Source organism: Hesperophylax consimilis, chromosome 5 (genome assembly GCF_061612785.1).
Source record: "Hesperophylax consimilis isolate HC1 chromosome 5, BYU_Hcon_1.0, whole genome shotgun sequence".
Classification (NCBI taxonomy): Eukaryota; Metazoa; Arthropoda; class Insecta; order Trichoptera; family Limnephilidae; genus Hesperophylax; species Hesperophylax consimilis.
Window position 1 is genome coordinate 2,310,257 of NC_142840.1, and position 23,567 is coordinate 2,333,823.

The following is a 23,567-nucleotide window of genomic DNA, read 5'->3' on the forward strand; positions in this document are numbered from 1 at the left end:
TATTCTAACCAAAAAATTGTATTAAATATAGCTGATGGGTCATCTTCCGAATTCTCCTCCGAAAATGTATTTTCTGCTAGTCGTCATACCGCTGTAGAATTATACGAGCCAAATTAATGTTCGCCATCATCAAATCCTCATAATAGACTTCCGATTCCTCGTATTGTCATAATTCTCTTACAGAATCCTTACGTCAATTTTAAAATATAGGCTTGGAAGGGTACTTATCTGCTTAACGAAATATATCCTTTGCTTAATTAAGTATCTATAAGTATATAATATATCCTTTGCTTAATTAAGTATCATTGAGTGTGGAATGGGAAGATCAATAATCGTATTTAAGTCTTGCTGGATATATCGGCGCTTAGTTAAAAAAGAGACGGTTAATTTTTTAACCGATTTTTTTAAAGGTTGAGTACGAAAAGAAGAAATGTCTGCAATTTTTGTATTAGATTTACTATAACATTTGTTCAGCCTGTTACCGTACATGGAGAAAAATGAGTATTCATGATTTATTAAAAATCCTGTTAAAAACGGGATTACAGACCATTTCCCAATAAAACTTTTAGTACATTCATAATATATCGGAACACGTGTGTTCATGCACCTGCGTTTGTACTGATTATACAATGACGAAATGCGAAAATATTTATTTATTTATTTATTCACGCCTTTAAGGCTTTTGCATGAATACGTTATTAAGGTTATTTGTTCAGGAGTACATAACATAATAAAGTGGGTATAACCAGGAACAATACAAGTTATCATAGAGTCATGTTGTACAAAGGAGTTCAATCATAGATATTTTATGAACACATTCGTGTTTTAATGAAAGTTTGTTAGGAAACCTGTCAATTTATTCGTTAAATGCCTGCAATCCCGGTCTTAACCAGAAAGCGAATAATTTCAAGAGATATAAATTAGCATTTTTTTATGTCAGTAAGTTTTTTCCGCGTTGCCTACAAAAACGAACAAGAAAGTCGCGTACATATGATGTATACAATGAATTACGAAACTTCGTAATACTTACATTAGTTTTTTTTTGTTTGTGGTTTGTATCGATTTTTTTCAAATGCATCATCAAGCAGTTTTCCTGTCCTTCTTGAATTTTTTTTAGAGTATAATCCGTTTATTGTCATGCTACTCCTGGCAACTATAACGTTGCATAAAATATTTTTATTACTTTTAGTCCACATATTTTTCACTTGTATGTAAATAAGCTTCACTTTTTATGTGAATACCGCACTGCTTCCAACCGCCCGGAACCAGTAAGATTATGGCATATATAATTGGAGTATTTTGTGACCCTGATGGTAGTCGGAGAGAAAGAGATGGAAAGAGAAAGGTGAGGAAGTATCTGGCTATTCAGATCTGGCCACCTAACACGGCAAAAGCCATTCCAAGCAACGATTCTTCTATAATGAATGGTGGTCATACACCAGGCCGATACTGGGCGTAAATTCCATTCTGGAATAAATGGGGAAATTAATCAATTTAATTAAATAAAATTTAATTTCGCACTCCGGATTACTAGTCGAAAGCTGTACCCTTTGACCACGGAGGCTATACTGCCCGATTTTATTATTTAAACCTTATTTAAAAAAAATATATATCACTTTTGACAGGTCAACGGATATTTAAAGCACCTTGAGATTTTATCGATACATTGTTGCAATCTAAACATAATTGCATTGTACTGAAAATTCAAAGGTCCTTTGGTTTTTCTATTGGATGGTTAATATCATCGACATCTCAATTTTTGTTATCTGTCTCAACCGTCCTACCGTTCAAATACCTAACTGGTAACATTGTATTATACAACAGAACAGGCTAGCCGAGACGGGTAGAAAACTACTACCCTTACCCGTAACTTAACTTTTACTAACCTTACCCTTAAATTAAATATACCTGCCGGAGCGTAGCATTCTTGTATTGCTTACCAAACATTCTATTAACACTTTTTTTGTTGGATTTACATTATTCGAAGCTTTGCTCATCAATCTGTCTCATACCGAGAGTCAAGTCAAATTTCGGAAGAAAAATTCTAATCAAATTCTTATACTGATGTACGGCGCATTATTTATAATTTCCGCTTTTCCTCTCCTAAACACACTCATTAAAGAACAGAAATGTATATTATGAAAATAATGGCATTACCAATTACATGTGTTCCAAATTTATCCTCTGTGTGTGAACTTTTTCTAAATTTCTCTAATAAACAATGAACAGTGTTGATATCAAGTGAACTCCCAGGTAAGTATGGTTTTGTTTATTATCTGCTTGAAAAAAATATAAATAAATAATAATATATGTAGATAAATCATTAATAAAATGCATTGTACCTACATATAGTTTTGTATTAGGATCGACGAAACTTAATATTATGGCCAAGTGTTTATACTAGTTGGTCTTATCTATATTGAGTAATAAGATAGATCATTATAGAACTGTATATTATACATTTGTCGCCATATTTGGCGCATATTTTCGCCCCTCAGATAATTTATTACGAAAACATCGCCATACAAATCATCTTAATATTATAATACTAAATTATTATAAGAAATAATTAGTCGCCTGAAATATCCATACAAATTGAAAATTTCTCCCGAGTATAAATAAATGCCGCTGACGGGAATTGAACCCTGACATCAACACACCTAACCACACATTCTGATGTCTGGTCAGGTGCTCTGGACCACTGAGCTACGTCGGGTTATTTCCACACGCCAAATAATTCAATATGTATTAATACTTCAATCAACAATTACTGCTTATTATATTTTTTTCACCTGTAAACAACCAACCTTTATATTTCAGGCTACTAACTATTGCTTATAATAATTTACTATCCTTTTTGCTTTGCATAAAAACCTAGTCTTATAAACATTAGTTTATCATAATAAAAATAAAACATCACTGTATATTTTGTAGATTACAAATAATTCTGCACATTATTAAACCAGTATCACGTGTTTTCTTTATAATACACTGCTAGCAAAATAACTAACTAACTAACTAACTAACCATCACGCCGTTTCCCCGCAGGGGTAGGCAGAGAGGACGGACCGCCAAACAACTCGGTCTTGGCACACACTCCTTGCCTCATTCACATTCATACATCGTCTCATACATACTCTTCTATTATTCTGACTCTTGACATGGCCCGACTCGAGTATCTGATTCACTTGATCGTGCCATGTCTTCCTCGGGCGTCCTCGACTTCTGCTACCATTCACATTTGCATCATATATCCTCCTTACACTGCTTATATAATTTTAAAATTGCAACGATGACACTGACCCATTTACCGTTTATCTTCACAAATATTATTAAAAGTACTTTTCGCTATTATAATAATTCTGTCGGTTGTTTTCACAACATGATATTATAATAACATGTTATAAAGCTGATTAACACTGTGTGTGAACCAATACAGGCAGTAGGAAAAAAGTATTAAATCTATCACTCGCTCCAGTTAACAATGAGCGAAGCAATGGTTGTTTATTGTAGCCCAGGCTGTTGTTGTAACTTACTAATCTGCAGGGGTAGATACCCCAGGTCACCAGTGCCAGTGGTGGACCATAAAACTGAGATCAGAGCAACCGATTATTTCTACATTATTATATTATATTTAGCGTGTTTAAGATAATACAGTTTATATTTACGCTAACAACTTTGAGCTAAGGTTTTTCGTTGGATTTTTTACGCAACTATTATGCAAGTCATATGTAAACAAATTTTTGGATTTAATTAAATATAATTATATGGTAAATTATTTTTTTTTGTTCTTTTATCACACGCCCTAGTGGACTTTTACTTATTTATACCACATTAGATGCTTAAACATAAATATTTTAAAATTAAATTTAAATTATCAAAAACAAATTAAAAATTAAAACAATTTATAAAAATTTAAACATAAATGAAAAAATAATCCAGAAAATTAAAATAAAATACATTGGCAAAAATGTAAGCAGAAACTAATATAAGAAATAAATTAATTGTTACCGCGTGTAATAATAAAAAAAAATAATGTAGGTAGGTACACTACAAATTTATTACTAACTTTTTTTTTCAAAATTTTAAGTCACACCCCTGGTGGCCACCCTAAAGTAACTACCCTCCTCATTACGCCATTGGCGACCGATAAAAACTATACACGAACACATTAAAGTTAACCAACTTATAAAAAGAGTATAGCCTACACTTACTCACACGCAAGGCTTCTATATAATATATACTTTTGCTTCGCTACGAGGTGTCCGGTTTATAAGTAATTGTCAACGGACGAGCTCCCCAAAAATAAGTAAGCTTTATTACATTTTGCATGGTAGGCACAGTATTAAAACGTTATATTCATCAATAGCTGTGAAAGGCAGACTCGTAACATTTGTATGACCTTTTTACTGATTGCAACAAACATGAACATTAGTAGCAACGCGTAGCGATTACGTGACAAAAGGATAAATGCATCTGCGCTTTGTTCTTTTAGTCATGTATTACTGAACTGATTTTTTTTACAAATACTCCCATTATAAAAATTGCGTGGAGGCCGGTAATCAATTGTCCCATAGTTGGCAGTACCAATTTCACTCATTTATAATAGGGTGACCACTCGTGCAAGCTAATCCCAAAAGCGTGTCAATTTCGGGTGACACAGTGTCAAATTAGAATTTGCGCATTATGGCGGCCTTTGAAGCGAATGTGCGCACGTTTTTCGGTTCGCGTTTCGCGCGCAGTAATTTTGAACTGCTACGCTTTTGCACAAATTTGTACACTGGTTTTACACGGCGATGTGAACATATTATAGGTATATCTTGTAAAAAAATGTTAACACAACTAGTGACGACAAGCTTACAAGCTTTGAATTACTGTGATAAGGCGAAACAAGTTCTTAAAATTAAATGTTAAAATATTTTTACCACGTGAAATTTCAATATTTTTTTATATTGAAACTTTATTACGTGGTGATAAATATTGATAAATGTTTTTCTTAACTTCTGTTTGGGATTTCACAAGCCCGTAAATTTCAGTAAAATAATAATAATAAAAATAATAATAATTTTATGACTTGTATAGGTACCACGATTAGTTTTAGTTAAATTTATATCAATTTGTATTTACTGATCCTTTTTCTCATACGATGAATTTTCGTCTTACATGCTGCTTCGATTTACCTTATTTATTATTTAAGGCGATGCACTACGTCGTGTTATATTTTAAACTGAGCCGCTATCAATAACAACCCTTACGTAGTTGGCGATAAGGTTTAAATTCCAGCTTAACACCATCCGCCTGTTTTGATTTAGGCAAGAAAAAAACATGGCCAAAAAGTGCCTTTTATTTTATTTTGTGGATGTTCAGGGATAAATATAATTTTTTTTATATCACTTTATAAATAACTTCATTTTCCACATTAAACAATAAAATCATAACCGAAAATGGGTTCGTAAGTAGGAGATTTTGAACTTTAAAGTAGATTTAAGTAGTATTTAATTAAAGCCTCTGAAACATTTCTAGGCGACAAAAATTTCAAACCAAAAACACATGATTTTGCATTACTACGTATGGCATTGCCTTAAACCAATATTGTCAGATATCTTATTTCTTACATATGAACATTTTTTTTACATGTTCATCTAAATAAATATTCAAAAACAAAAAACGTATGGACTAGGTTATCTTTTGGATTGCTATGTGAATGGAAAATTGAACATTGAAACACAAATTATTCCCTAGTTCTATCAAATTCAAGAACGTGCCAATAAAACGACCCGTTCTCGTGTAGTAACATTAATTCGCCTAATGAACCTGAGCTTGATTTGTTTTTTAACTATGCAACAATTCTATAGAGATTGCTAAAAATAGCTCGATAGCTTGATAGATAGAAATATAGCTCTTGACCAGTTTTAAATGAAACATTGTTTAGCGAAAATATTGCAAATCACCCGTATGTGAGATTATATTGGTTTATATTAGACATCAATTTAAATATATTGTTGCATATTATTAAATTGACGGCCGGCATAGTCCAGTGGTAACGCATTGGACTGCCATTCCGAAGGTCGCGGGTTCGAACCCAGCGTGCGCAAATAAATTTTATTTGATTAATTTGTGTTATTTCACAATTAATTAATTAAAATAATATATAGTATATTTGCGGCACGTTCCAGAGTGGAAGATACTACCAGTATCGCCCTGGTGTAAGACCACCATTCAGAATTGAAACGTTGCTCCAAATGGCTTTAGCCGTGTTTAGTGACTAGATCTGAATAGCCAGGTACTTCCCCACCTTCCTCTTTCCCTTCCCCACTTACCTTCAGCCTCACAACATCCCCCAATTGGGGATGCCATAGTCTCACTGGCTTCAGACGGGAGCAGTTGGGACTCTTGTGAGGTATTCACTATAAAAAAAAAAAAAATTAAATGCATTGCACGAACTTTACAAACTGCACCATGGGGCAACGCATTTTCAGGGTGCATTCCCGTAAAATGAGGATTTTACGGCCGAGTGATAATTCGAGGATTTATCGCTCGCCGTATGATACCGTAACACTTACAGGCTTTATCGATAAACCATAGTTTTGACAGATTATGGGACGATGTTGAGAGATCTAATTATATGATATCCAAAAAATATGAACAGGGGGACTTATTTGTGATACAATCTAAACCCCACATTTTTTCTGAGAAGGGCACCTTGTTTATTATTATAATATGGTTTAAAACCAGCATTATGATAGCAAAATGATATCACTTTTAAAATACTGTTCATAACGTTGATTTAAAAAAAGTTGAAGGCAGACAATCATTCCATTGATAAATTCTGGCGTCGCACAGGGATCAATATTGCTTCCAACATTATTTTGGTTGCACAATTACACATAGCCCGTACAAGATAATATTTAATATAGTATTGTTGCAATTAATCTATCAAGTACCCACTTGCTCTTTAAGTACATTCTCTAGTGCTAGCGAACCGTCTGCGTTGGCAATATTCAATTACCCATTTTTATAGTAGACATTTACCGCCAGTAAGTAAAGCACAATTCACTGAAAAACCGCCCCGTGCTGACAAGACAAATTCCAATGGCTTACTCTGTACTTCCAGAATAAATAAAATTTTAAAATCGTATTGCGATGTGTGTTCTTCTTTCACAAGTACATATGTACCTTAAATAAATATTTTGCCTCTAAATTATATCTCAAAAGTCATTTCATGAAGTGAGTTTTATGCTTTCTTAATTTTTTAATCACATTGAAGACAATAATAGCGACACTCAAACGATAATTTTAAATAGAAAACTCAGAAAAAGGTTCTGTTGCATCTAAGAATTGAACCCAGGACCTCAGTCTTGCCGTGGATTTGCTCTACAACTGAGTTCATATGACCCTATCCCCCTTGGTCATATTTGATTCTATTGTACTTCGACTAAGAACCTATCTTCATTTTCTTGACTCATATTTTTATTTGCAGCTATCTTTATGGCTTGTTTAAAACTTACATTTTGACGTTTCACTCATTAAGTTATTAAAAAACAACTTGATTCTGTTGAAAAAACCTTCGTGATTTGATGATCGCATTTGTTGAAAGAGAGCTATTTATTATTTTGGATAGGTTTTCAGGAGAAGGACAAAATATCGTACATTAAATCCTTACAAAGAATTATATATGTAACTTCACTAATTTCGATTCAATTCGTACTGCAACAATGGTTTCATTTTACAATGATAGTTTCTACCTTAGGGCAAAAAATAACAAAGCACTGTTGCAATATGGCTCATTTAATTTGCTACAAAATGGAGCACATAATTTGAGCCACCCTTTGAAAAGTAAAACTTGCAGATGTACAATTATTGATATTAGTCCACATTCACATCTAAACGTATAAACGAATAAACTAATGGAATACATACATACATATTATGTCCCTACCAATACAAAGGTAATATCTAGACAGTATGTACAGTACATACACAGTACGTGTACAGTATGATAATGTGGTTTCTTTTATACACTTTGAAAACATAATGATTTTTTTTTCAATACAATGAAAAAATATTTATATTTCTTTTTATAATTGTTTTTTTTCGTTTTTAATTTTTTATCAACAAAGATGCAAACATTCAATAAAATAAATTATTATTCCTCGATTTGCATACTGGAATATATAAATCTGTATAACGATATACTAATTTTTATAAGACAAGGTTTTATGCAAAGCTCAAAGGATAACAAATTATTGACCGGACATCAGAAGGTGAGGGTTATATTCCCGTTGGCGGCATTTATTTTTACTCCGGAGATATTTTCAATTTTTATTGATATTTCAGGCGAATAATTATTGCTTATAATAATTTGTTACTGGAAAATAGTTTGTCATAACTAAAGAAGAACATAATTCATATTCTTTTATCTTCAAGTAGGTAGTCAGATATTTTATATTTGAATGAAAATAAATAACTTTTTATATATATCTAATTAGTCAAAATAATGGACACGTTTCTTCGTTGTTGTTGTTGTTGTCAGGATATGGTTGAAATTATCTAACATTGATTTCAAAACACGTCGATTATTTTAATTAAATAGTGGTATTTATTTTTATTAAATTAGAATAAAGCCACAAAGCGAAAATATTTTATAATTTTTTTACCGTGATTGTTTTTCTAGGTATGATTTTAAGTTGAGTATATTTTTGACAATTTCCGAATTATTTCTTTTCATATAAGAAATAACTTATTTTTTCACCGTACATATGTACATCGCCAAAAATTAATCAATTTTCGGATAATGGCATACTTGACTAAAAATTAAAAAGTATCTATTTATCATTTCACTTTGGGGTTTGTTTTTTTATACAATGTAAAGTACACATTCTATTGTGGAAACTCCCTGCGATGTAAGGGTTGCAGCCCTCGATCAGTTTTTAAATAACCTATTTCAGAAGGTTTGCAAACCTTTGACTAGGGTATGAATGATTTTTAAGCTCAGTCACTCTCCCAAAAAGTTAAAACCATCGACATGGAAGCAGCACTAACACCGTTCTTAACAATCGACCCTTTTTTTAACTCAACTACATTATATAAACCGATGCTTAACATTTATCTTTGTGTAGTTCGAAGTATATAACAATGATAATTTAGCTCGGTTTCCGTACATGATGAATGTGTCATTGAATCCGAATGCTATTTAAGTTAGTACAAAACACGATGCATGTCAGGCCGGTGTAATATTTCAAAGAGAATCAATGCAGAACTTGTCATTAAATGAGATAATTATTAGTTTTAGGGGTGGAAAAGTCGCTTACAAGACAAATTGGCAAAATATTTGTGTGTGGTTATAATTTGCATATCTGTGTATGTGCATTTGAAAGGGAAGTTTCAAATAATATGTTTCATGATACAAAAATTAAATATTTTCGGATTTGGCAACACACTTGAAGTTTTAGTATGGATATGTAATTATATTTTTGCAACTTTAAATTAGTTTTCCTTGGAGACGATTTTTTTAACATTCCATAATATTTACATGCAAAAGTTTTCAGTATTTTTAATTTACTGATTACATTTTAAATGTAATTCACTGAGAATGCTCACAGTTTTCCACAACTTTCCTAGTTTTTAACATACAACTTTCTGTATTTTACCTGTTTTGATAAAATCAATGATCCATCCAAAGTTACAACTATTTTTTGTTATTATTTGAGTTAAATAATTTAAAAAAGTCAACAAATAAATTTGTCATAAACAAACTTATAATGCTGTTATTAAAAAAAATCTGTTTCCATAAATCCGAAAGATTGATAAAGATAAAAAACGTAGACACTTTATTTTTTATCCTTCCATGAACCCCCGATTACCCTTCCAATAAAATAAAAGGCAATATGTACCAGTGGCCATTGTTTCCATGTGTCTTCCTCAAGGATTACCAGTTTTTTGTCGACTCATAAACTTAGAAAATCTCCGCCAATATCCAGTTTCCCGTATCCTGTATCCCGTACCCCGTATGGCAGAGATTCCACCACGCACCGCTACGCACGGTAGAATACGGAAAAGTCCGCTATGTGCTATAAAATATATCGCCTACACGAATCGCTTATCCACCATAATGTTAAAAAGGCTATCGCAAATAAACGGCCGTGGTATTACAGCACACGTCCGTTTTTTGTCCAGATCAGAAACAATTTCATTCGATTATTTATTGAGGTGCACAGGAAGAAAAAGACAAATATTAAAGCGGCGGACAGGGGACGCGTCTCGTATAAAACATCCCTGTTCAAACGTCTGGGGCAAGCCTTGCCAACATTGGGGACGTTCTCGGGCCTTTTCACTTGTTTTAAATGTCAATAAAACATTTTTGCTCAATTCATTTCCATCCTATAAATGAAATTGTTAGCTTTTGCTCTTTAAAAAAATCAATTAGTGGCAAAAGATAGTAAGCCGGGCTCCAATTAATATTATTATTTGACATGTCGCAATAATAGCAGCCACATGATCGTGAAAAAATACGTTACGTACATTGTTTCTTTTCCCCTTCCGAGACAGAAAAAAAAAGTTAGATTCACATGTATTGACATATTTTTTAAGAAACTTATTGTTCAATTGTTATGTTAAATTGTTAAAAATGAATATTGCTAATGTATCTAAATACTCTTCAAATTATGGTTAGTCCGGTTTAAACGGGATTGCAGGCCGTTTCCTGATAAATTTTTAGTAAATTCCTAATATAACGGAACACGTTTTTATACACCTACATTTGCCTTGATAATATGTGTTGACGATATGCAAAAAAATAGAACTTTTTTTAATCGTGATGATATTCGTATATTACTAGTTGTTTTACAGATTTTGAAAGTTAATTTTCAAGTTATGTGAAAGTTTAATACGAGTTTTGTTACAATTTCAGTAATGTGGAAGAACTGGCCAATAATTTTATGATTAGAAAACTTGAATAGAACCTTTACAGATCTTGAAAATTTAACTTTGAAATTTGATTATTCAAATTCTGTGAAACAACTGGTCCTAAAAGTTTAATGCAATAATTTTTAACCGGATTACCAATAACTTAGATTTAAGAGATTCGAAATAAATTAGTATTACTCATTTTTCTCATTGTACATAATATGATTTCATTTTAGTAAATATGAACCTACTTATGTGTCTATATTTTAATTTAAAGTTGTGCGATATAAAAAAACTGAGCTGTGTATGGGGGGGGGGGGGTGTTGTGTTATTAATTTAGCTCTTAAAACTTTTTCTTACTAATTTCGTTTATCTTAATTATTTAAATATTTTTTAGTTTCTTTAATGTAACATTGATATCTCAATCTATATTCACAAGTACCTACTCTTTTGAGCAATGGCTAATGGGTGGGATGGAAAATTCAATGGCATTAAATTCTCAAGTATTAACCTTACTTCTATGGATTAATGTACCTAATGAATAAATATAAAATTCAACGAAAAGCAATATAAAGCTTGTGATGGTGAGAAGACAAAATCTAGTTTATTTGTTGGAAAAAAATATATATATTCGTAATTTTGTATTTCAAATCGTACTTTTATACACAGAAACACCTTAATTCCTTGTTAATTATGTAGCAAAATGGTGCGTGTAAAATCTTTAATAATATCTTACAGGAGTAAAGTTTTAGAACCGCATGAAAGAAGGATTGGGTGCTGGTCCTCCTGTGTGGGCAAGGATTGCGCCCGGCGGAGGGCAGAAGGGCGCAAGTGACATGTGAAAGGACCGCTTAGACTTCCCTAAGAGTTGCATAGAGCGCACAATGCATAATGCCAGGCCAACTCGCATGCACTTGACGTCACGTACAAAACACTGAGCCATCGAATTCGAATATTCAATATTCGTGTTGGAAATGTGCTCCACTGGGATTAGTTTAATAGTGAGACATAGTATTTTAGCTTCAAAAGATCGAATGCTAAAAATTCAATTAGTATCTAATCCCACTATTTAATATTAAAACAGTTTTATGACTATTCGATTTCCCAAGGTCCTGTTCAAAATATTTTCATCTCCCGTGTTCCTCTAAACCTTCTTTTAAGACTTAACTGCCTGGGAAGAAAGATTAAAGGAAGACAGAAAACAAACCATGTAGCTACGTGACTGATATTAAATTTTTATCGTAACTCACATGTCAATGAAAATAATTGCTCATATTGTTATCATTACAACTTATTTAGCTCATCGAATCATTATTGTCATGAAAAGACCATCGAATCTTGTAAATTGCATCCCAAAATCAATATCGTCGTGTGGTTGAATTAAATAGAATTGTTTTGTGAAAATATTAATTGTTATAACACCTATAAATTTTAAGTGATGCGATGGAATCTTCAATAAACAAACAACATCAAATGAAACCAACATCAGCATAAGGTGAGGCTTTCTTCATTTCCCTGTGATTTTACCCGATCGAATGATATTCTATTTTTCATACACAGTCTATTTAACTGCCTTTCGGACATCAAACACCCACAATTATATCTAATTTTCGTGGTGTAAATAATATTTCTGTTCAAAAAATTCGTACCCCTACGAACAGATCCTTTCTGTGAGGTTTCAAAACAGTTTATATTTTATTTATTTATAAGCACATGTTACATGATTAATACATTTATTTAGAGAAGATACTAGGCAACTGTCTGTTTCATGGTGCCCAATGGAGGAATGGTTAGTTTGAATTTAAGTCTATATATTATTATATATGATTGTACTATAAATTACTGGTTTGCGGGTCTAATGGTATCTATGTAAGTGAAACAATTGACATCATGACAGTGAGAAAAGACATGCCGAAAGATTTTCTAGTTCTATACGAAGTAAGGAAAAATTGACCTCACACCAAAAATACCCAGCAACATTTCTATTGGATTAATTCTTCAGATATCTTCTAAAATCTACGAATTCTTTTTTTATAATCATTGTTAATAGCAAATATTAATAATATAATCAAATAGTTATAATTGACGTTCTATTTCGTCTTGAGAAGCCAATTTCATAAAGCTAGCACGCCAAAAAGTATGAAGCCTAGCATAATTGTATTAATATTAGTTAAGCATTTTAATAAAACAATAAAATATATGCCTACTAAAAAAATTGAAATGGTGTTTAACAAAAATATTAAATTGTTTTAACAAGCCGAGCACCCTTTCGCAATGCCTCTCCAAACCCAAAAGCCAATAACATAAGAAATAGAATATAAAAAGGAATAAAACACAATAAACCCCCTGCCAATAGATATGGAGGTTAGACGAGGAGGGTTGGAAGGAAGAAAGGGAGAGGGTAATCCTAGTTGGACTATAGCTGTGGGGAGGGTGGGGTGGCTGCAAACAGGGGTCGACCTGACTGGAAGATAAATTGGTCATATTACTAAAAAATCAAATGGGGACTCCATCGATAAGAAACGGGTGAACGAGTTGCATTCATACAGTTTTGTTATGATATTAAAAATCGTGAATGCATTATTTTTAATTGCGTTGACAGTGTGTGTAAATACAGTTTTATTCTATTCTTAACTTAATTACTTTTCTTTAAAACATTTGAAGGATATATCCATCAATGTAATATATCATTAAAGAAGAAGATAATACTAATAAACCTAAACGAAACATGAACAGAATCAAATCAAAAAATAAAAGGATAACGTTCTTTTACCAGGACAACGTCTTTAACAACTCAAACATTAATGATTACTAATTATTTTAAGTCATTTTTGTTTAAATTATATTTCAAATTCAGAATTAACAATATTATCTTGCAACTGATTTTCCCATATTTTTGGGAGCTATCTTTTTGAGTGATTACAAATTTCTAAAAAATTGGTTTTTAACTTAGATAGTGTCTTAGAAACATCTCCAATATTTATTTGTATGCGATACCTACTGACTGAATTATAAGAATAACGCTACTTTTCAGGTAGTAGAGTTATTTCTTTTGTGAACTAGGAAGCCTTGAAATATGTATTAAAAAAATTTCTGAAACATTGTAAGAGTTAACTTTAATAAAAAAAAACAAATAAGTTTAAATATGTGTGAAGCCACAAAAAATATTTGGTACTGTAAACTTTTAGTGCATTTCTTTTTTTCTTAAGGCGATTCCATTGTTTTTTAAACTTGAAGGACGTTACACGTTCATAGATGGCGATAATTTAATTATTTTACTAAAATTCACTTTTTGCATGTTATGCTTCAAAATATTAAGACCAATTATTTGTTTGCACCCATACATACGCAATATCAATATCAGTGTGCTTATAGAAACTAATTTTTTTCAAGAAAGGCATACAAATACAATTTAATTAAATTGGATTGAATCACCAAAACTTTATTGTAATTGTATGCCTTTCTTGACCGAACACAGTTTTTATACGGGCAAAACTGTTTATTTATACTCATATTACGTATTTACGAATGCAAACAATAGCATAACTTGCAAAAAAAAAATTATAAACTGACTAAACTAACTAACGCGTAGATTATAACGAATTTTATTAATTGAGTTAAATGATACACGTTTTATCAGTAAAAACACTTCTAAAACTACATCTTTCAATCTGTCTTAAATAAATTGAGTATTACTTTGACTACATTATTGAAGTTCTATTGCACTGAGTGAAATTTTTTTTTGGGTACTGCACAGTTGTGAGTTCAACGTTGGTATAGTGAAGTCGACTTTATGTCTGGTTTAAGACCGTTTTATCCATACAAACGTCAAGTTTTTCACTGTGCCGACGTTACACGCCGCGTTACATTTATACCTCGTTTATAAGTAAGGGGGCGATTCTCTATATCGAAGCAGCAGATAAACCCAAGCGAACGCTCCCCGATATCTGGATACCAGGACCAGGTAGGCAATAAAACAGGCCTTGTTTTAGGCTGGTCGTTTGTCTATTTTCTATCAGGCCGAGGTGATTATCCAATTTACTCTCGATTACAGGCGCAGGAGATAAGAGAAATGGGTAAATAGTCTCACAGACTGAGAGCAAGAATCGAAGGAAGATTAGAGGACGGGAAAAGTTTTAACGACATTGGATGAACGAGGTTTTAATGATACTTCGAATGGGCCAATTCGTTGCCATGGTGATCCAAGATTAGTGGTCATTTTGGTTTTGGAGAATTACAGGCAGAAGTAAGGGAGTTCAAAAAGATGCTTTCGTTTCATTATTCTAAGCCAATCGAAGTTGATATTTAATACAAGAATCTTCCAATAATCATCGATTGATATTTTTTTCATTTTTAAAACTTTTAATTCATGGTGAATTTTACAAATACAATACATAAAAGTCTTTGGAAAATGAAAAATATTATTTTGATTACTATGATTTAAAAGTTTGTATGGTGATTTTTGAAGGTTTACAAAGAAGAGAAGAAATTTCTGATTTTGTAACACATTTTTTTTGAACGTCTGTTTTTATGTTGTACTTTTCTAGCATAACTAACTTATTGTAAGGGTTCAAAATTAAATTCTACATTATTAACCAAATATAAATTAAACAATTTAATGTAATAAATTTCGAAACAGCGGGAGACAGAGATGATGTAGGGACACGCTAGCGATAATCTGTGAGAAATAGTTAAGGTCGTTTTACACTATGCTTTTTTTCATACCGTTTCCCATGTGGAAACTATATTGGGACCTCCATGAAAAATCTTTGCTTAGTACGATAATTATTTACTGCATCAGCTTGAAAATGCCAGTAACATTGTTAAACAGGTCTGGACACCAATAAATAAGTTAAAGAAAATATATATTTTACCGTCATAATATTGCAAAATCTATACTTGTGTTCTCTATTTCCGTATTTATTCAAAATATCAGAAATTTAAGAAATTACAAGGCATTTTAACCATTTTTTCATAGGTGGATTAAAATTGTGAAAAGAAAACAATTATGTAAGTCAATCATAAATATTATTATGAGGATTTAAACTGATTTTTATTTTGTCTTTCCATATTCAACCAAAATTGTGGAATCATAGATATCTATAGATATTCATAAATTTTAAAAACAAGTATAATTTTATGAATGAATCGCTAGTATTTTTCAGGTAACAGCCCGCCCGGACATTCCGGGAAGTTTAGCGAATGGCGAAATATCCACTGTGCTCCCAGATATACAATTTGCTAGGTATGACTCCCAGATAAATTTGATGTCGATATAGGATAAAATAATAACTTTACATTGCTAATGCATTTTTTAAATAACCACTCCGCACGAAGAACTCGGAACTGAGAAGACGCAAGGAGAAGCGCAACATGCGGTTTGTAAATATACAAACCGTAAATGGTCTTTTTCTTCAGATTTTGCAAATAAAACACTATTAAATCATGTCACATCTCTTGAAATTTAAGTATAAGTATCCAAAAGTAACATAACCGTTGATTTATTTATTGGACAATTTTTATAGCGCCGCTTTTGTGAGATATCACCTCAGGGGCGTTTTACAGTTGATCCAGGTATTACAAAAAATATAAATATTACAAAAAATAAGTTAAATAAAATTAAGTACAGGAACAGGTGACACGAAGATAGAAGATGGAGACTCTGCAGCAATAATACTAGGTGGTGAAGAAACTGGACCAGATGCTGCAGCAAAAGAGTGCACCGCGTCCACCAATATTGCCAGCACGTGGTTCGTCATCCGTCCAGGTATGTGTCTGCTGTTAATAAAACGCTGACACAATATCCTCTCAAAGATAGAAAACCTTGGCAGCACCGCTGTAACGTTCGACGAAGATAGAGGATGGAGACTCTGCAGCAAGAATCCCAGGTGCTGAAGAAACTGGACCAGCTGCTGCAGCGAGAGAGTCCACCGCGTCCACCAATAGTGCCAATAGTGTCATCCGTCCAGGTATGTGTCTGCTGCTAATTAAGCGCTGACACAGTATCCTCACATAGATAACAGACCTTAGCAGCACCGCTGTGACGATCAGCAAGTCCATCATTCTTCTCCATATAATCTTGTTCCTGGTTATTGTGTTAGTAGTGTATTGTGCCCGTAATAAAAAGCGACGGTCGGGATAATAAATTACCCTGGGCTTACCGAAATACTTGTTAAGGCTTTCAGAGTTTCCGAGAATTCCGTGGAAAACATCTGGCGTACCCACCGTTATCGATCTTTGTCCCGAGTTCAAGTCGAATCCTCGTCCAATTTCGATTATTTTTTTAGCTAAATTTTCGATTATTCATTTTTAACACACTGCACTCTAATCACATTACTTTAAAGTTCTGATTACTGGTTGTGTTGTTTATTTAAAGTGTTGATTAACTTTTTTTTTAAATAATTTCAAAGGGATGTTGCTTCATTTCCCTTCAAAATACATACTAAAATAAACAAAGCGGTGTGAGGACGCGAGGACGCGTCCGGCTGCCACGAAGGGTGCTACATCTCATTTTGATGTTGTAGTTCATATTTCTAAGAAAATTAAGAAAGAGGCAACACTATCAAAGTTACATCAGTAACACAAAAATAGAGAAATTTAATAGATTTCGTAGAGGTGTTCCTTTTAAATGAACCTGGTTTTGAAGATCACCATCAGCCATGTTCATGAGAAGCGATTTATGTTCATGCATTATATTTCTAACTTTAACAATATTTTCAGCAATTTTTTTTTAATAAATTTAATTTATTAATTGTTATTCTTGAGTTTGTTAGGGCATTATTTACCTTGAATGCTTCTGTGAATGTAGTCGTTTCATCCTCATTTTCTCTTTTACTGTCCCAATCAAATATCCCAATGCAAATACTGCAAAATAAAGCAATGCGAATAATACTTAAGCGCAACATATACACACGGATAAGAGACATGTTAAAGGAGCTGAATATTTTGACGGTGAAGCAAACTGTGTATTTGAATGTACTTATTTTTATACATAAAATTAACTTAGGGATGATGTCTAAGGAACTGAAAAGAAAAATAAATTACAATAACGAGATACACGGACACGGGACGAGAAATTCTAAGCAAATTAGATTGCCAAAAAGAAAAAAAACAAGCACCCAAAAATCTCTGATGTACCAGGCCGTTCAACTCTATAACAAAATCCCGAAGGAAATTGCTGTGATAGAAAATATTAATAAGTTCAAAAATGAATTAAGAAAATATGTCTATCTCAATTATTAATTTTTCTTTTTTTGTGACTTTAGTGAAATATTTAAAGAAAGATTATGTTTGCCAAACAATGTACATGTTTATATGTTTATAAAACTATTAGCACACACGAAGATGTGAGCTAACTTAAGATTAATAAATAAAATAAAATCTGAGGATAATATATCCTCCTCACGTTTATTTGGAGATCTTGGAGTCAAACAGGATTTTGCGAAAGGGTCTAAATTTTTGTATTTTATTATTTTCATCCATTTTCCCTGATTATTCTTAAAATGGTTGGTATTTTGTACACCTATTGGCCTCTGCTGAGCAATAGCGATAAGTAATATATTTAAATTATATTTATGTATTTGACATCTGTTGTTTGGTAGCGTAAAGCATTAGTTTATTTACGTTAGATGGTTACTTTAGATGCCATCAGGGAAAGATAAAGGGGAAAGAAAGGGAGTACAAGAGATTTTAAAAGATATACGTGAAAAAAATGTTTACCAAACAAACGACGGCGACACGTAATTACGAGGTTGGTGTCAAAAACAAAGATCACTCTTATAAGTGGGCGAGATCACCAAGAAGATACGAAAAGAAGGTTTAGGTAATTAAGTTCTGTAGTTATTCAAATAACATTTTTAAAGCATGGGTTTCTTTTTCATTCCCATGTCCCAATCTAGTGAGGTATATTCCAATGCTATATGAAACTATTTAGCTCCACACACAGTAATATAGGTAGTACGAAGTGTGGAGCTTCCAGCCAGTGAAATGACCTACAGTATTTTTGTGAATTATCACGACAATTTGTTACATTTCGCAGTTCGTTATATCAAGTGAGGTTTTATATTAATCCACGCGGATAACAGGTGTTCACAATGTGAGCCGGAAGCTTATTCTTTTCAGGGTTTGTGGTGAGAATTCCGGCTCTGCGTTTTAGCACAGATTTGTATTTTGAACGAACCTTTTTGCAGTTACTATTCCTGTGCATGGTTTGTTTGAATTTTTATGTATATATGTTATATTGTATATTGGTTTCAGAATTAACATTTGGCAATGTTAAACACAGAGACAACCATCATTTCGGTTGTAGTTATAACATACTTAACATAAGTAAATGTTAAAATAGTAAATAATATATTTTAAAAAAATTCTTATAATGTGAATGTTACAAAAAAATGTCCTTAAGAATTGATAATATTTGTTAGTAATACTTGCTTGTTTGTTTATGATAACGTTAATTCAATAAACGCCCAGGTTGCCGGCAATTTAATAAAATATTAAAAAAATGGTTTTCGAACCTCTGGTCACAGTTCCAGAGCTCTGAACATTTATTCAACCATCTTATAAAGATTATTTTTTATTATCAATGATAAACCTTGGTCATACTTGAAAATATTTTAAAATTGTATTTTAGAAAGAAACAACATGTTTTATAGCCAATACTTACAATCTATGTTAGATATGAGTTGATAGTGTTATAGGTAGATCAAGGTTAATAATAGACAGAAAATTAACCATGGGCCTTTAATAGTTAGCAAGCTTAGATTTTCATAACAAAGCGTCTCGAGTTCGACCTTCCACAAAGTCACTCCGCTACCGAGCTTAAAAGTACAATCATCCTAAAATAGTAAATACCTGTTATACTATAATTGTCAATTAAGACTTAAATAATATATTATCGTTTGAAAAGTTTCACAAATAGTGTTTGTATGATCGTAAGAGTAGTTGTATTTACCTTCAATAAAATCTTCTGTGCTCTACAAAGGATCAAATAAAAGCCTTTTTGTATCATTTTAGATGTGAAATGGGAAAGATAGAGAAAAAATCTCAGTCATTAATTGGGCCGTGTTTCGGTGGAATTTCGCAATTCAATACTTGCTCAAACGTAAAAGGTGTTTCAGCTTTGAAGAATTTCATTTCACTCCCCTGTTAATCGCCTTTACAGAGAACCTAAGACGTCAAATACTTGCGCGTGATTTTATTTTATTGTTTTCACTCCAGATAATGCCTTTCCAGTTTTCAACACGACACAATTTTTATTTACTCATCCATATATTTATTTACTGCACAAGTACCTTTAAATAAAGAAAAAAGTATAAACAGTGTAAACATATGCTTTGAATTAACCAAAATTTAAAACCAGAACCAAAAGAAAAATTAATTCCCAACCGTTTTCAAAATATACAGATAAACTTTTTTTAAGTTATTTCGGCGATATTTTATATTATTTTTTGAAATAACGCAATGAGTAAAACCTCAAATTGTAATATTTAATTATTGAAAACAATATTCGTTAAGGAATTGCTAATATTGTCTTGAATAATTAAATATTACAATGTGAGGTTTAAAAATACACATTAAGTAATTCAAAAAAATAAAATATTCACCTTAGGCTTACAGATTAAGTCAAAAGATGTGGCACCATAAAATAAAAAAATAAGATATATTTATCTAAAACACTGTCTAGATTACATTTAGTTCAAGTTGAATCTTGCGATCATACATAGAGATAGCAGCCAATAAAAATGTGCAGTGAGAAAAATGAACGCAATTTCAGTAGTTCTTATTCGAAGTATGATACAATTATGTGACCGAAGGAGATATGGTCCCACTAGCTCAGTTGGTAGAGCTGCGCCCGGTAAGGCAAGCTTCGTGGGTTCGTGTCCTAGATGTGACCGTATCTTTTTCTGTATATTCTGTTTCAAATATTCATCAGAATCAATCATCTGTCGGAGAGCTTTATTGATATTTAAAATTTAATATTTGTATCGTCATTTTCAACTGAAAATTAATATATAAATAATATAGAATTGCCTTTAAAATTTTAACTCATTGCATTTTGTTTTTATTTTTATTTTTATCGATACATGAAGAGAATAGGAATCTGTACATTTGAAAATTAAAATAAAGAGTACGTAGTGTAATGAACGTAGGTCGAAGATTGTCTCTTGATCGTGAACCTATATCACTGATGAATGTATGGGAGATAAAAAAGGTCTCTTAGCATTTTTGAAAATGTAACCATTTTAACCGTCATACCAGTTTGTACCTTAAATATATGATACTAAATATCGTAGTCTGTATATTATTGGACCTGAAATAACAAATCACCAAACATAAGAAAATTCAAATATTCAAAATTCAAAGAAAATTTCTACGCTTCGTCAATTTTAAACTTAACATCCCTTTAGAACACATAAATTACCAGTCATTATTAAATCATTTAAATATTCCGACATTAGAAAACAGAAGAAAAATAAACGACCTAACCTTTTTATTAAAATTATTGAACTCTAAATTCGATTGTTGTGAACTCCTGCATTTAATAAATCTACACATACCTACACGAACAACTAGGCAAATATCAAAATTTTACATACATACATCTCATTCCAACTATAGTTTTCACTCTCCAATACAACGTTTACACAGTCTTGGTAACAAATACTTAAATAATATAAATGTATTTGACAATAATTTGAACTTGGCCAACTTTAAACGGAGTATGTGCGAACTATTTTTACCTAATTTGTAAACTATTGTTATACTTTCTTATTATCATTATGGTTGATTTTGTGGATTTTGGAAGATTTTATATTTTTCGTCTCACTTACTCTATCCATACCTATATTTTTAAAATTCTTATATTTTATGTAACATATTTTGTCAACTCTGATATTTTTTTATGTAATCTGTATTTTGCTAACACTGATTTTTTTATTTTTTTTAAATTTTTTATATGTAATCTGTATAACTAAAAAATAAAGATGTACATTATTATAGGTAAAAGCCCTATGGGCGTTTAAATAAATAAATAAAAAAATAACAATGTGAAAGTTTTAGTCATTTATTTCCAAAATCGTAAAGTATTGTCGATAGCTCTATTGAAACCACAGTCTTTCATTTATTTATGATACCACTTTCGGGGATAAATCTGTTGGCAAATAAACAATTACGTTTTAAAATTTAATAATGGTGTATATAAGGCCATAAGCAATGAAGTTATGTGCGCATGAGTGATCTTTTCTGAACTAACAAATTAGCGTGCATCTTCGATGTGAGTCGTCGACTTGCAAAAGCCGCTCTCGAAATTTTTTCTGGTTCTGATACATTCACAAAAAGTGCTTAAAGTAAATTTAAAATAAATAAATTAATAATAGTTTCGCCAAATACCAAAATAAAAATGTTGATATTTAGCATAAAGTGCATGTTTTTTTATAATCAAAATGTGCCTAATAGTTTATCGTGACATCTACAGTGTTCATAATAAAATCCAGAGCGGCTTTTGCAAGTCAATGGCAACTCGTATACCAAATGTGCAAAGAAAGTTTGACCCTGGACACAGAAAACATACAAGAAAACTCGACGATTAATTTTTCTGTATCATAAAAATGGGTGATAAATTAGTATATTATTCGTATAGTAATATTAAACTTAACAACATAATAACCTGAGTAACTCCCTAAGTTACAATCTCATATCACCATTCAAAACGGTATCACCGCCGCTTGAAATGGATTGGAAATAGCCAGTTTATTGAGTTAAAGAAATATTCATCAACTCTAACTAATAACTAACTCATTCTTGACACACATTCATTGCCTCATTCACATTCATACATACTCTTCTATTATTCTGACTCTTGACATGGCGCGACTCAATAATCTGATTCACTTGATCGTGCCTTCCTCGGGCGTCCCAGACTTCTGCTAAGAAATTAAAAATTCGACAAATAATTATTAATTAAATACGAAGAATAGAAGATGGTGCAAAATTTAAAGACACGTAATTTTAATTAAATAATCACATTTTTTGTAGGATTTGTCTGTTTATTTGAATATCTTGTGTGTTTTAAACTTAGGCAGCAACTATTTTTTTCTCCGAAATTATAAATACCTAATGTTATATGATATGATTCTGAGTAACTACCTAATTATATATTTATTCGTTTGAAAGATTATTTTTCCTACCTCACTTCCGGGTACATGAAGCAATGGTAAATTAATTAATTAGAAGTCACCAAAAGGATAAATATTAGAACTGTACAGCATTCATTAAGCGTATTATCTTTCTTCGAGCGAACAGTGGACCGCAATTCGCAGGTATTAATTAAGTTTAGCATTATACCAACCTAGCACGCTTTGCTGCGTTATTTCATAACGAACGGGTTATTATTTTAAGAGGTAGGTGATATCCATTGACAAAGGAAAAATTAGGTTGGCGGGTTTTCTTAAAAAATATAATCATACATATGGTAGTGTTGCACGCATCAAGCGGGTTGACGATGTCAACAATTGACTGGAGGCCATAGAACCGGAAAGATAAGGAGTGAGATCGTAACCACGATTTAATCGCAGAACTCCACTTTCTTATCATAAATATAATACCCTCTTGACCAATTTCTGGCAATTGTCTAACATATTGACGAAGTAATTGTATGACCG